General features: G+C 55.7%; 1 protein-coding gene and 1 long non-coding RNA gene across 2 annotated transcripts in view; one reads left to right on the top strand and one right to left on the bottom strand.

Moving 5' to 3' along the window:
• The window catches only part of SH3RF3 (SH3 domain containing ring finger 3), a gene marked incomplete in the record, with an annotated part of 355,159 nt that overhangs the window by 107,901 nt on the left and 231,362 nt on the right, over positions 1-15,896 (top strand).
• On the bottom strand, positions 4,553-7,805 carry LOC114008250 (uncharacterized). The gene is made up of 2 exons (XR_003549799.1): positions 5,783-7,805; positions 4,553-4,963 (listed from the first exon to the last, which is right to left on the bottom strand). It is a non-coding gene; the product is annotated as an uncharacterized LOC114008250 (long non-coding RNA).

Raw genomic sequence — 15,896 nt, 5'->3', positions numbered from 1 at the left:
GCATTCCTGGAGGCAGATGGGTTAGCCACACCAGGCCAGGTGGCCACGATGCTGTGAGCTGTTTCCACAGACAGTCTGGGAGTTTCTCACCTCCTCCAGGGGCTGATGGAGCCTTCCTGGGGATGTCTGGACGGCAGCGGCAGTTAGGGACCCAGGCTGAGAGACATCACCCCGGAGAAGGGGCCAGTGGTGGACAGGCTTCATCAGTGACCGACATCCTGCAGGCCGGGGCCAGGCCCTGCCATGGCCCGCCTCGTGTCTGTCCCCTCCTGCCACCCACTCAGCAGATACGCACGGCCTGCCCACCGGCACCATTGCCGTCTTTGCACCGAGGACGCGACTGTGTGTGAGGGGTGTCTGCATCCTTGTGGAGCCCACATTCTGGCGGGGACACCAACAGCTGTGAAGCATTTATGAAAGCAGCAGATGGGACAGGTGGTCTATGGATAAGTGACACTACGGGATAATAATGGAAGATGACAAAGTAGCTACTTTCGTATTTGGGGACCAGGGTTCCTTTTTGTTTGTTTATTTATTCCGTGAGTGAGAGAGACGCACTGAGGGGGACACAGAGACAGAGACATAGTGCTCCCCACTGGGCTCCCGCCCCAGGTCCACCTTCAGCCACAGCCCTCCCTGGACCATAGGGACCTGCATGCCCAGCACTTTCAGGAGGTCCTCGAACGTGAACCCAGGGCATCCCGCATGGCTCAGCCTTGCAGGACATTGGGATTCACGGCTGTGCCACTGGCCAGCCCCACTGGGGACAGTGGGGTCTTGGGCCCGCCCACACATGGGCCCGGGGTGAGTTTTTTTTTTTTTTTTTTTTTGCCATAGAGTGTATATACTTGCCAGAGTGAGAAAAAGACAGAGAAAGTGAGAAATCATTCCCCGGGGGGTGGCCCGTTCCTGCCTTTCCCTTCCTCCGCTCGGGATGTGGGGCACACACACATGCAGCTGGGGTGATTCTCAAGGTGCCAGGTCAGGTACTCCAGCTGTGGTCTGCCACGTGGGAGTCCAGCTCTCAACTACCACACCCCCTACCAGCCCCACGGGGGATGTTCTTCAAGAGCAGGTATCGGGGATCAGCCGATGGCGGAATGATTACATCACGACTCTCACAGAGTCTGCTGCCATTCAGGTACTAGACCTGGCGGCTTAAAAACTCATGCCGGGTGCATGAGCGTGTGTGCCCAAAATCCCGGGAGGAGAATGCATTGCTGTGTGGCCGTCTCCCTGGGGGGGTGATTTCTTGCTTTCTGTCTCTCCGGTGAGCACATGAGCCTTATAGCAAAAAATCAAAACAAAAGAAAACAAAAGCTAGTGGTAACTAAGCCAAGGTCTGAGATGCAGGTGGTGAGAGAAGCCAACTAGGAAGCCCTGGGATAAAGGCCCGGGGTTGGGGGAGTGGGGGACGAATTAATTAATTAATTTTGTATGCGGGGAATGGGGAATGAATGTGGTATTGCCAGAGAGCCACATGGTGCCCCCAAGGGGTTTTTTTAAAAAAGAATTATTTTATTTAACTGTATTCATTATTTGTTTTTAATTTGACCAGAGAGGGACAGAGAGAGAGAAAAGAAGTGAGAAAGCAAGCCGCCAAGTTCAGGACTCAAACTGCAGTCGGCCATGTGGGAGTCCAGCACCCTTAGCCACCAGGGCACCTGCTGGCCCCACCAAGTGGTTTGCAGTGCAGGGAAGGAGAGTGGGCCCTGGCCTCGTGCCTGGGACGTGGTCAGAAGGCTTTAAGCACATGCTGCATGATTAGGTTGGTTGTGGAAAGGCCCTGCTGGCCGCCGCGCAAGGGAAAGGCCGAGGACGGGCTGGGCACGGGGGACTGGGCAGAGGCACTTGGCGTTACAGGCGGACAGCGAGGACGACCTGACGAGGCTGTGGTGGCAGAGGTGGACAGTGTGTGCAGACGTCGGTGTGAGGATGCGCGGGCCTTACTGTTGCGTTAGATGATGGACATGAGGGAGAAGCAGGTGAGAACTGTGGCCCCAGCACCTGGACAGAGGTTCCTGCCGCTCCCCGAAGCTGCAGTGACCGGCAGGTAGTCCGAGGGGACGTGGAGAGTCCGCACCAGGGCCTGCGGAGGCTGCGTCTGCGAGACGTCAAAGCAGTGGTGTCATCTGGTCGACCGGCTCTGTGAGCTAGACACGTGGAGTGTGGGGCTGGCGGTCTTTGCAAAGGGGCCTGCGTCCTGCCGTCCTCATGCAGGCCCCGCCTGCAGCTCTGTCCTCGTGTCGCCATTCAGGGACCCTGTTCTGACTCTTAAGAGCATGCGGGGTCGTGGTCTGACCTAAAGCATCACTGTGTGCCGAGTATTGAAAGCTGTGGTGGGAGGCGGCTTTACCGGGGTCTAGTACGGACTGTGCCGGGCCGCTCCAGGGCCAACGAAGCAGCTGCCCCCGGGACAGACGGAGTCTGCCCCCCGGCCACGGCCAGGCAAAGGGGAAGGTGGGAGAGATGCCGGGAGGAAGGGGGCGATGGAGGCCCAAGACGAATGAGCCTGGGAAGGAAGGAGTGGCCAGTGAGACAGACACGTGACACTGTGTGGCAGTCCCAGTATCGGGAAGGCGGAAGTCCCAGCGACAGGTTGTTAAACCATCCGGTTCTCCTACACTGAGACCACAACCATACTTACTCTCTCTCTCTTTTCTTTCTTTCTTTTTCTTTTTTTTTTTTTTTTTAAGAGATTGTTGCTATAGAGCGCATGCGCTTGCTAGAGAGACAGACATCACCCCCTGGGGGCTGACCACACTGCAATTCCTTCTCCATTCTAATCTCAGGATCTAGAGCACGCACGTGCACGTGTCTGGTGTGAGTTTTAAGTCCCAGGTCCAGGACTCAAACTGTGATCGGCTTCATGGGAATCCCGCTACATAATCATTATGCCATCTGCTGGACAGTTTTGCTGTAAGGTGCATGCGCTCACCAGAGAGACAGAAAACGAGAAATCACTCCCTTGGGGTGGGGGGATGACCACACCGCAATCCCTTCTCCTTCATTCTCCTCTTGGGATCCTGGGCCTGCAATGCATACGTGCCCGGTGTGAATTTTAAGCTGCCAGGTCCAGGACTCAAACCATGCTCGACTACGTGGGAGTCCAGCAATGTAATCATTACGTCATCTGCTGGTCCCCATGCTTATTCTTAAGGAGCTCATTTAAATATCATCTCTTCCGGGGAACCAGCAGTTAGCGTAATGGCTATGTCGCTGGACTCCTACGTAGTCAACCGCGGTTCGCATCCCAGACCCAGTGACTTAAACTCACGCTGGGCGCGTGTGCGTGTGTGCCCAAGATCCCGAGAGGAGAATGGAGGAGAAGGGATTGTGGCATGGCCATCCCCCCTGGGGGGTGATTTCTCGCTTTCTGTCTCTATGTCTCTCTCTGTCTGGCGAGCGCACGCGCCCTATAGCGAAAACCTCTCCAAAAAAAAAAAGAAAAAAATATATATATCATCTCTTTTATTGCAACCCACCTGTTTCCAACAGTGACCTGGTTGGAATCCATTGCACCTCTGTTCTCACACTTTGCCTGTAAGTTTTCATGCAGCAGTTTCTTCCTCATTCGGGTGTGTCAGTCTCGCCCCCCTCTAGACCACACACCACGGGAGAGCAGGGACTATTTCTTCTGCATCTTTATCATCTTTCTAACCCCAGCCTGTCACGGTTCCCTGCTCCAGCTGTTCGAGAGAAGTTGAACGGGTGAATGGATGAGGGCTGAGTGAGTGGGAGTGGGACGAGCCGGCCAGTGAGTGAGTGAAGGAGTGAAGGGAGTGGTAGTGAGCGGCCGCAGGACTGAGTTGATGCGCGAGGGAGGCGACGGTGAATGAGCGGCGAGCTGATGGTGACTGGGTGGGTGCAGGAGGGAAGGAGCGGATGGATGAGCGAGCGACTGGAGGGGTGAGGACTGCCCCAGTGGAGCTGATGTCACGGCCCCAGGCAGGGGTATTTCCTCCCCCTGCCCTTGCCCAGTGAATTTGTTCCTTAGCAAAGACGTTTTCTGCCATGACAATCATTAAGTCAGGCAGTGGGTCATTTCAGGGAGGGGGTCCCTTATTCTGTTGGCTCTAAGCTGCCTAGAACTCCCATGAAGTAGTAGGTACTTGAACTGAACTTTAAGCGCATCTTCGGCAACTCTTCCTGTTTTCCTTGGACTTTTTTTTTTGGAGAGGTTTTTTTTTTGCTATAGGGCGCATGCGCTTGCCAGAAAGACAGAGAGAGACAGAGAGACAGAAAGCGAGAAATCACCCCCCAGGGGGGATGGCCACGCCGCAATCCCTTCTCCTCCATTCTCCTCTCGGGATCTTGAGCACACACGCATATGCGTCCAGAGTGATTTTAAGCCACCGGTTTCAGGACTCAAACCGCGGTCTACTACATGGGAGTCCAGCGACATAACCATTGTGCTAACTGCTGGTCCCTTCCTTGGACTCTTTGAAGGGAGTGCTGCTTATGGACCGCAGAACAGTAGATTCTAATCTGAGCTAGCAATCAGGTATGAGGGCAGCGTAACACATTTAAGAACACGCGAATCACAGCAAAGTGTTATGCAAAAGCTTTCTTGGGAGAACCAGCACTTTTGCGTTTGGGAGACGCTCAGTAAAGCAGCGTGTCACTGGTTTGTGGTAACAGACAAACCTCTGGTGGTGGTAAGAAAATAAAAACTGTATCGCACCCACAGGCAGAACCGTTGGTGCAGCACGGACTCACGCCGCGGATGCAGGTCTGTCTGATGCTTTGGAAATGCCCCCAAACAAAAGCCAAATGTGAGACTGGATAGGAAGTGCGTAGGGCCCTGCGCCATGGGGGCCGTTTCAGGATGAGCCATCGCCCGCAGTAGCTGCTGAGGGGATGAGCTGGTCGGATGAAGAAACCAGGAACGTCGGTCAGTAGATGTGAGGGGAACGCGGGCAGAAGTCTGGGCACGGTGCTGTCAGCACAGAAGGTCACAGCCCTGTGGACAGAAACCACACAAAGCCTGGATGCCCTGCCATGAAGTGGGGCAGGCCCCTCCCTGCTGCCAGCCTCCGGGGTGGCTGGAGCCCAGCCCTGCCTTCGTCCCGCTGTCGTGCTCCACCACCCTGTGTGTGTGCACGCGGTGAGGAGCACGGCAGGGCTGGCTGACCTTGGGTTCGCCCTTGGTCTCAGCCCTCGAGCAGGTGCCGTGTCCTCATGGAGGTGAGCGTGGGTCTTGCTGTCCTCATGGTTTGGTGGCATCCCTCAAAATGTTCGGCCCCCTCGGTCTGGGCAGCCTTCTGCTGAGGGACTTGTGGCCAGGGCACTCTGGCCAGGGCCGTGCACGGGAAGGAGAAGCTCCTGCCATCCGGCCAGGCACAGTGGGAGTTCGAGGTGTGGCCTCAGCCGTTGGTCCCAGGCCTGTCTCTGGGTCAGCTCACTGGTGCTCAGCAGAGCTGCCCCCTGCCGTGGTCAGGCCTGTGCCTCTGGTCACTCCCTTTTGTCCCCAGCTCGAGGCCAGGGTCAGGCTCTCCTGCAGCTGGACGTCCCTCTTGGCACTCAGTTGGAATTTCTGTTTCCTTGTGGGGCTGTGGTCTGAGTGCCGGCGTCTGGCAGAACGCTCTGCACATTTGCTCTTCTGTGTGAGTCGGTAATTTTCCTTTCCAAGTGTCAGCCAGAAATCAGAAGTAAATTAATTTGTATTTTTCTTGGACAAGCCACCCCACTAGACTGCCTTGTTATTTATTCTGGGAACTCGGGCTTTGAGAGAGCCCCATGTAGCACTGTAACAGCCTCACGATGTCTCCCGTGTGCTTACCTCCTGAACCGAGGCCAGATTCCTCTGGATTTCGCTCCACAGCTGCACGGTAAACGCAAGCACCCATTCAGCAAGGTCATTGCAAAGAGCATGCTTGCTGTGATTCCTTGACCTTCAGATGGTCTGAGTAAAGTTGTCTGAAGTGGTTATTAGACCCCCTCTGGCACTCGTAAATCCCCTAAAGTGACACCTTTTAGGCCTCCAGTTCCCAGCACAGGTCTGGGCTCTGGAAATCCTCTGAGAGGGCCAAAGTAACGTGGAACATTTGACCTCAGAACACGTGGGCTCAGACGTCAGCCTTAACCCAGGGCTGGGACACTGTGGGACAAGTGAGCTGACCCTTGAGCTCCCTGTCACTTTGTTTGCAGAGTGAGGTGGTGCCAACGGTGCAGGGTGGCTGTGGGCTTAGCGCGGGCTGTTCCAGTTGGCGTGACGAAATGCCCTCCACCGAGCGATGCACACACGGCAGAAATGGACTTCCCACAGACGCGGGAGCTGGCACTCCAGGGTCGAGCTCTCGGATCCGGTGTCTGCTGTGGGCCCACCTCCTGGTCACAGAGGTCCTTCTTTCTGCGACTTCACGCGGCCCACAGGGCAAGGCCGCTCTCTGGGGCCCCTTCTAGGAGGGCACTCCTCCCACTCCTGTGGGCTCACCCTCCTGAGCTCATCACCCCCCAGAGGCCCCACCTCCTGACACTGTCCCCATAGGGGTCGGGGACAGTGCAGCCCAGTGCACGGACTGTGAAGTGACAGTCTGGGTAAGGTAGGCCGAGTGTGTGGGTGCCGCCCTCTACCCTCCACCCGCCCTCCCTCCGCAGGCAGCTCATCCAGGCTACCTTGGAGGTATGTGGCTCCGCTCCAATAACCGAGTCACAGCAGAGCGAGTTGCGCGAGTGTGGGGTTGGGTTTCCCAGTGCGTAAGTCAGGTCACACCGTGCCGTAGTCCGTGTGGGACAGCATATGTCTGGGAGCGGCTTGCACACTGGCTTGCACACACCTCGTCGCTCAGAACAGCAGGTGACCTCTGAGCCTTGGGCGAGGTGTCACCCTCGTGCAGGCAAAGGTCTTGCCCAGGTGTCGATGGCAGCTGACGGGTCGAGGTGGTGACTGCCGAGGGCTGGGTGGCTGTGGCAGTTTCCTAGAGTCGACGAGGAGGTCTGCTGCCTTCCGTGACCTGCTTCTCTGCAGCACGCGATGCCGCCGGCAGGGTTTTACCCACAGCAGGGTTTCCCTTGGAGTCCGTCAGTCCGATCGTCCCTCGGACCCTGCTGAGCTGTGCGGCACTCCAACTCCTTCACTGCCATCTCGACAGCGTGGATGGCATGGGCACCAGGAGGGTGTTTGATGCCAAGGAGCTACTTTTCTTCTCCTAAGAAGCAGCTCTCTATCCCTTCACGTCTGCCATGAGGTTGCAGCGAGCCCGGCACGTCCTCAGCCTGCCCGTCTAATTCCAGTTCTCTCGCTGTGTCCACATCTGCCGTCCGAATTCCCAGTCGTTCACGAGCGTTGGAGCTGACCCCCCCAACTCCTGGACTATAGATTCCGATCTCCTCCCACGAATCATGCCTGTTACTAATGGCATCAGAATGGGGGCTCTGCTTGGGGGATCTGGGATTTCCTTTTCCCAGATCCGTCAGAGGGCTCTCTAGGTATGGCAGCTCTGGCTTATAGAATGTGTTTTGGAAACAGTAATACTCGAACATAGAAATGGCATCTCGCTCCCTGGGCTGCAGAATGCAGGCTGTGTTACCAGGCACGGAAACAACACTCACCTTGCATGTTTCTGTCCGAGCGTTTGGGTGACCGGTGTATTTCAGTGAGCAGCCGTGTTTTGAAATAATGTTTTTTTATTCCAGAGCAGTAGGTCTCAATATTAAGTTTAAACTATTCAGTAAACCATGCTGTAAACAGATGTGCTGTCATTTGGGCTTTGTTCTATTTATAGAGCCGAGGCAGAATAAATTTAGCATAATTCTTTAAAAAAAATTTTATGCGAGAAAGAGGGAGGGAGAGAAGGAGAAAGACAGAGGGGGGATTTTTTTATTGTTTTTTGCCCCTTTAATTGACAGAGGGTGTGTGTGCTTGCCAGAGAAGGAGACAGAGAGTGAGGGGAGAGGGAGAAAGCGCCCCGCATTGGCATGTGGTCACATTGCAGCCCTTCTCCGTTTCCGTGGGGTTTGGGGCATACGAGCACACATGCCCAGCACACTTTTCAAGCTGTTGGGGCTGGGATTCGAACCCTGACCCTTTTAATCGTACACTTTAGATGGGTAATTTGTATGGTTTTTGAATTTTGTATAAAAAAACTGTTAAAGGCAAATAAGTATTTTATGATAAATAAAAATATATAAACTTAAACAACAATAAGTGAAGACTCGTGTGCCTACCAGCCTGGACCAAGCAGAATGTTACATAAGGCGGAAGTCTTCATCCCCTCACCCCGTGTTGAGCAACCGCTGTCCTGCGTCTTAGACTGACATGATGCATGTAGTGCCTGACCCTGAGTAAACGAATATGCTTCTTGTAATAAGACGGTCTTGTGTTATTTCTGTTCACTGTGAGGCACATGTGCTTGCCGGAGAGAAACAGGAGGTAGGGGAGTGAGAACTCTCACCCTGTGGGGGATGGCCGCCACGCTGCAATCCCTTTTCCTCCATTCTCCTCCTCTTGGGTTTTGGGCACGGGCATATGCTCCCAACATACTCAACAATCCTCCAGGTTCAGGACTTGAACTGCTAGCTGGCCATGTGGGATCCAGTGCCTTGACCTCCAGGCCACCTTCTGGTCCCTGGTGTGGTTTTGATACACGTTGCGGTAGATTATGTACACACTGCGTGGGATTCGGTCGTATGGCTGGAGCCCAGTTGATGCGTCTGCCCCGGATGGCGCTCCAGCTGTTTGCAGCCCGGGCCAGGCTGTTGCTGTGCTCATACTCTCAGGCACCTGCCGCACGTGGGTAGGGCCTCCCTGGTCACCCTCGGCCGCAGGGCTGCGGGCTGCAGAGCACCTGCACGTCCTTCACGGGTGGGCGCCCCACGCGGTTTCCCCAGGTCACGCTGTCAGCCCAGCGGAGGACGAGTAACCGATACTGCGTCTTTTCTCTCTGTAAGTTTATTTCTTTATATCTTCATGAGCAAGCGAGTGAGAGCGTGCCCTCACTGGAGTCCTGGTGCCACCATCCATCCCAGGCTCGACTAGCCCCGGACCATGGGTGTGCGTGGCCTGGCGTGCTCAGGTGGGCCATGCGGAGCATGTGGACCGGAACCTTTGCTCGCGGTCAGCCTCGCAGAGCCTCGAGCTTGACCTGCACACCGCCTGCCCCAGGCGCTCTGGGTCTGAAGCAGCGGTGTGGTCTCCGTGTCCATTTCCAGACCCCATAGTCTGTTCTAGTCGAAGACGGTGCAGCGCAGACAGGCACGCTGATGAGGTGCAGGCACAGGGCACGTGACTCCCACACAGTACCACCCCGCCCGGCCCAGGACTTGGTCGGGGCTCTGCTGACAAGCTGTTCGGTGCGGCCCTGTGCGATGGGGGCCTAATGCACCGCCCTCACGGGAGCCTCCAGCAGTGGCTCTCAGCCATGCCCCCTGCAGAGCCGGAGCTCTAACAGGCTGACTGCCACCCCGAGGGCAGACAGCGGAAAATCCCTGTTCTACCCACTGCTTTCCCCGGTTCTCTGGGGAGTTGCAAAAGAGGAACACCCTCTCCACCCTGTGTCAACTCGGTCCATGCTCATTTTTTCCTCTTTTAGGCTTTTGCTATCATCAGGCACTCGCCCGAGACGGAAAGAGAGAGGGTGAGTGAGAAGTTGCCTCCCCCGGGGGAAATGGCTCCGCAGCTGCTTATCCTCCACTCTGCTCTCTGGATTTGGGGCCTGCACACACACGTGCTCCATCTGGTTTTTAGGTCACAGGGTCCAGGACTCGAACCATGGTTAGGCCATGCCACCCGATGACCCTCGGGCATACACAGTTTTATTGAGGGAAACTAGACGGAAACTTTGCTCTTGTTACCATGACTGGCATCAGTGTTTCTTCATTGCAGAATAGGCACTACTTCCCCCCAGTTCTAATGCTTGTGTTTTCCCTACTCCTAGGAATGTCCCTTAAGGGTTTGCTAGTTTGTTTTTTCGATTGCCAGAGGGCATGTGTGCTTGCCGTAGAGACAGAGAAATGGGGAGAAAGCACCCTCGGCAGGTGGTCGGCCACAGTCACGGCTCTGCTTCCCTTCCCAGTCAGGGTTTCGGGCGTACACCCATGGACACACGCTGGCTGTCATTTTCAAACCTCTGGGGCTGGGATTCGAACTGCGCAGCCTGTGGGAGCTGGCCCGCTTAACCACTAGGCATAGGGCTGGCCCTACATGTTGAGTTCTCATCTCTATGTTCATAAATAGACATTAATAACCCCAAATAAAAGCGCTTTCGACGTTAGAATCAAAAGGGCTGTCTTAAGTGTCACCTGGGACGCGTTCAGTGTCCAGCAGAAACGGCGCGTCTGTTCCGGGCTTGCAGAGGCGTGCCGAGGGGCTGCCCTCCAGGGCTCTGACCGCGTGGCTGACCTCTGGGCTCGCACCTGGGCTCGCGTCAGCGTCACCGTCACGGCTGGAGCTGTCTCAGCTCTCCCCTTTTGGTGCTACAACTGGGCACTGGTCAGTCCCCCTACCCTTCGTGAACTTCAACAAGCCAGTATTTGGGGCCACGTAGTGTTCTCAGTGGTAACAGAACTGGACCCACCTGAGGAAGGTCGTCAGTTTGACTGCCAGAGCGCCCTGGGGGATGCACGCCCAAGGCCAGCCGTGGCTCTTGGCGTGAGGGTCTGGTGAGGGTGCTTCTCTCTCTGTCGGCCTGCCTCTTTCATGGAAGAAATAGATTAATAAACTGAAAAATACCTATTCAGATCATTAAGATAAAAACCCCAATACTGGTTCAGACGTGGGATCACTTGTCTAGCCCTTAAACCTGACCGACTTATCTCCTGGTCGTTGTACTTCCTGTGGGCGGTGGCGTTTGTCCCTGTGGAGCGGGCGGCTTGGGGCTGGCTGCGGGAGGCGGTTTCAGGGCCGCTGCCCAGCCGGCTCGCGAGCACTCCCGCACTGCCCGGGCTTCCTGCTCGAGGAGAAAGGATAAGTGAGAGTCACCCCCGGGGGCATGGCCACGCTGCCGTTCCTTCTCTCAGGATTTTGGGCGCACACGCACACGTGTCCAGTGTGATTTTCAAGCTACCAAGTCTGGGACACGAACTGCGGTTAGCCATGCGGGATCCAGCACCTCGAGCACACCCACCTGCTGGCCCGCCTCTCGGTTTCTAGCTCCGGCAGCAGCTGTGTTCAGTCCCTGCACACAGATCCCTGCACACATCCCTGCGATGTGAAAACATTGCATTCGAGGCTGGAGGCAGTGTGTCCTGACTGTTCTCGTTAATTTAATGGTCTCTTGGCTAGGACTTGGGCTCAGGGCTGGACTTGGAGTTTTGATAAGAATTGGTTGTATCTGGGTCATTTGGAAAGAATTGGTCTGGAAAATAGAACATGGAACAGGTGGTTATTAAACCGCGGGCCAACCAGAGATCACGCTTTCATGCCTCTCCAGATGTGAAGATTGCTACCTAGACTGACATATCACACGTCATTTAAGAACATAATTACCCAGGGGGCAGAGACCAGGAAGTGATGTGAGCGTTGTATCTTAAACTGCATTTTTTTTTCATTCTAAAACCGTGATACCCTTTAATTCCCCTCCCAGAGCTCTCGGGGCTGCCCTGGGGGGCTGTGCAGGTCGTTCACTAAGCAAATCAGGAGGCAGGCACTCTTCTTACCACATTTACCCTACATTTGTCTTGAAAAAGCAGTGCTTTTTTAGGCTCACAGGAGAATTTCCCAGACTGGTGGCGGCCGCCAACTGCCCCAGTAAAGGCACTTAGAGGAAAACATGGAGGAAGTTAAATGTTTCTTCTGCTAACATTTTACACCTTCCCCTCCCCTGCTCTAGGCCTGATGACTGGCCTAAAGATGAGCCATATGTTTTGGTACTGTGTATGTGTGTGCGTGCGTGTGTGTGCACACGTGTGTGTGTGTGCATGCTCGTGTGGTGTTTCACACAGGGTCTCGCTGTGTTGCCATCCTCCTGCCTCAGCCTCCCGAGTAGCTGGGACCCTGGCGTGTGCCGCTGTGCTGAGCTTGTCGTGGTGGGCTGGGACTCGAACCTGGGCTTCTGAGTGGCCTCAGCCTGCTCAGCAGCTGAGTCTGCTGTCTCCACTTTTGAGCGCTACCATTTTCTCTCTGCGTAATGCAGGGCAGGAGCCCACCCTGTGCCTCCGTTTCCCTGTGTATAAAATGGTGCCGTGCTCCACACTGACCGTTGGGAGGTGCAGTGACCCGTGCTGAGTGCCCAGGACGGTGCCTGGCATGGCGTGTGAGGGCTACCAGCCTCAGTGTCGCCGGAACACCCTGACCTACTCCCGGCCGTCAGGCAGTGTCTTAGATGCGGTGGAAATTGAAGGGCTGGGCGGGGAGCTGTGAGAAGGGCTAGGTGAATAATCCACCTTCTGTCTGGTCTTTCTGTCTTTTATCTGGGTGAGTAATCGTCTTCTGTCTGCTTCTCCCTGCCTCAGACCCCCAGCCCGCCCACCCCTCAGCCTATGGTGGCCTCTGGTTCCTGAGGCCTCACATCACAAGGCGGTGCCCCACGAGCCTTGCTGTGCAGACGTGTCTGTGTAGACAGTGTCCTCAGTGATACCCGGATCCTCACTGTGGGCCCAGGGAGGCAGTGCTGCTACGTGCCCCATCCTGGTCCCCAAGTCTAGGAGAAGGCCAAGCCATGATGACGTAGGCAGTAGGGCCAACCGAGCCAGATGCTGGAGCCAGATGCGAAGGCTCCAGGTTCACGGCCCAAGTTTTCCTGAAGGCACCTGCACGCCCGTGGCCCTGGCTGGCCACAGGGCTGGAAGAGGATCGTGGCATGAAAACCCTGTCATGACGGCTCTGTCTCTGGAAATAAGTAAACTATTTAAAAATACAGACAAAATGCTGCAGAAAGATAGGGACACCCGAGTGCGCTCTGGTTCTGGGGAGGGACCCGTCGGAGCATCTCCGTCTGAGGGGAGTTCTGCCAGAGTCCTTATCGCTGGATGTACTTGACCGTCCACTTGGCCGTGACAGCGACTCTGGGTCATTTCCGTTTAATGACGTGCAAGATCTGTGAGGTTGCGGACGCTTTTAGAGCTGGGCTGGGCTGTTTGTCAGTCAGCTGGTGGGGCCGCTTTATTCAAGAAAGCTATGAATTAGCCACTAACCCCATCAGATAAGCCTGACAGTCCTTACCAGAACGGCTGTAACCTCTGTAATCATGGGAATGTTAAGTGAGACAGGTCTGGGGATTGTGTATCTCTCTTCTCCCTTCCTCTCCCTCTCTTTCCTCTCTCTCCCTCTCTCTCTCTCTCTCTTTCTTCTTTTTTTTTTAGAGAGATTTTTGCTATATGGGACGTGTGCTCGCCAGAGAGACAGAAAGCGAGAAGTTATCCCCCAGGGTGATGGCCATGCCACAGCCCCTTCTCCTTCATTCTCCTCCTGGGATTTTGGGCACGCACGCACATGCACCCGGTATGAGTTTCAACCCACCAGGTCTGGGAATCAAAAACCACAGTCAGCCACATGGGAATCCAGTGCCTTAATCACTATGCCACCTGCTGGCTCTGTGCCCCTTTTAAGAACCATTGGGAGCAACTTCCGAATCATTGAAGTGAAGGAACTGTTCATCAGAAGATGTCGGGGGACGTGGATAGCGTCTGGTCTGCTCCAGTCTGGGACCAGAACACGTGCTGACTCACATCTCCCTGAGTTACGAAGACAGCAGATGAAGCCAGTCTGCTTGTGCTTTTTAAATTCAACATTTGTAAGGGTTTTTGCCCTAGGGTGCATGCATTCGCCAGAGGAAGACAGAGGGCAAGTGAGGAATCACCCCCCAGGGAGGATGGCCACACTGCACTCCCTGTCTTCTAGTCTCCTCTTGCGATTTTTGACATGTACACACATGTGCCCAGCACTATTTTTTAAGCCACTGGGTCCAGGACTCAAGCAGCGGTTGGCCATGTGGGAATCTAGCACCTAAATCTCCAGGTTACTTGCTGGCCCTTCATGTTTTTAGTAAGCAGAATTTTCAGAAAAATAAGGTAGCTGAATCAGTTTCCTTTTTGCCATTTTATTTTTTTATGTTTATTTCTCCCATGAGCAAGAGACACAGAGACAGGACACCTCCGACCCAGCACTGGCTTCTGCCAGCTCTGAGTCCTGGGACACACCTGCGTGGAGTGTTTGGGGCGGTATCTGGAGGCAAACCCGGAGCCTTCCCAGGTGGCTCAGTCTCACAGACGTCGCCTTTCCGCTGCACTGCTGTCTGCTCCCTTCCTAGTGGCCCTTTACCTCCCCTCTTCAGTCCAGCACAGCAAGGCACCTGAGAGGCAGGGGTGCAGGAAGCCATGTCTCGCTCCTGCCTCAGGGCAGGCCGTGCCCCAAGGCGGAGGTCCTGTGTGCGCCTGTGCATGCGTGCCCGTTCCCCGTGCCCCTTTTGTGTCACACGTGGAAGCCTGTGTGTGTCTAGTGCCCGTCTTCGGCTCCTGACTGCCAGCTCCACAGGGAGGGGTGGCCGTCACTGTCCGCCCAGCCTGGCGGGGCTGCTGGCTCAGCATGGAGTCGAGGGAGCCAGATTAACCAGGAAGACATGGCAGTTGAGGACAGACGGCCAGTTCACGTCACCCTGTGCCACACCTGGTCCTGGCTGAGTGACTCCCGGGAGTGAGGTGGCTGACCTACCCTCTGAGCCCAGGGCGAGCTCCGAAGCATTCTTTTTTTTTTTCCTTTTCTTTTTAAAATTTTGTAATTTCTTCTATAAGGAATAGACAGAGACAGGCGGAGAAACACGCGGCCCACCAGGGCCTTGGCATGCTGGTCCACCCAGCTTTGGGCGGCCCAGGGCCGTGGAGGCGTGCCCGTGTGGCGCGCCCAGAGCCCATGCTCCTGCCGTGGCCCCCCAGCTCCACAGAAGGTCCCCTGAGTGTCCGCGAGCATGCTCACCCTCTCGGCGGGCTGTGTCCCTCGCTGGAGCAGCCCAGCAGCACACTCCGGGCGGATACGGACATTTCAGACCTGCAGTTGGTGTTCCTCCACGGGAGTGCTGGAGATTCAGCCCACTCGTGTCTGGGGGCGGGGTGGAAAGGAGTACAGTCCAGAGGGCCCCTTGTGTGGTGTGTGGGGACGAGCGCTTCGGGGGTTTGCGTATCAGATCGTGCCGTGGTGATCATTATTTTTTCCTGACTTGATCTCCTGAATTCGTTCTAGTCTTTTTTTCCCCCTGTTCTCTCTGTGGGGTTAATGTTCATGAAAGGGAAAACACCAAGCCGTTGACAAATGAATCACCAGAGAAAACAGCAAAGGAGGGCTTTTCCCTCCAGGTGTTTCAAGGGCCAGTCAACCGATAGGGACGTCCTTGTGTCCCATTGCCTGGAGACAGGTGTGCAGTCCGATCCTCTAGAAGTGCTTTTCTGTGCATTTCACGAAGGGGCGGGTTGAGACTGTGGGACCCAGCAGCGCCTCTCGCTGGAAGATGCACACCTGTCCTCAGACAACGTGAGCGTGGTGGCCGGGCCAGTGGATCAGGACCGCCCACAGGCTGCTCCGAACCATCACCATCTGTGCCACAGCTCTGAGTTTCCAGTCTGGGCTGCCCCAAGGCCACCAGAACCCCTCTTGTGCTCTCGGCAGCCGCTATCCACTCAGTGTCCTCAGACACTGGGCGGGAGCGTTCATGCTCACGTGGCCTGGGGCTGGTCTGGAGAGGCCACAGCAAGCCATTCAGCTCAGGAGAGGGGGACAAGTGTTTCCGCCTTTAAACCGTGGGCCGAAGAAGGGAGGAGTGTCCTGGTGTCCCAGGAGGGGAGCTGCCCGCGTCTGCGAGGTGCAGTCAGAATGGGCTGGCGAGCCCGTGGTGGCGCTAGGCTGACGCTCAGGTCGGGGCGAGATCTGCCCGCTGCTGGCCTGCCAGGAAGGTGCTCTGCATCTCCACGCTTTGCCACGCACTCCAGGAAGTCGTGGCACGCCACCTGTCTCCGGGGAGAGAGCC

This window comes from Tupaia chinensis, unplaced genomic scaffold, assembly GCF_000334495.1.
Source record: "Tupaia chinensis unplaced genomic scaffold, TupChi_1.0 Scaffold000041_1, whole genome shotgun sequence".
NCBI classification, from domain to species: Eukaryota; Metazoa; Chordata; class Mammalia; order Scandentia; family Tupaiidae; genus Tupaia; species Tupaia belangeri.
Note: the sequence above shows the minus strand (reverse complement) of the source record. Positions and strands in the feature narration are given on the sequence as shown.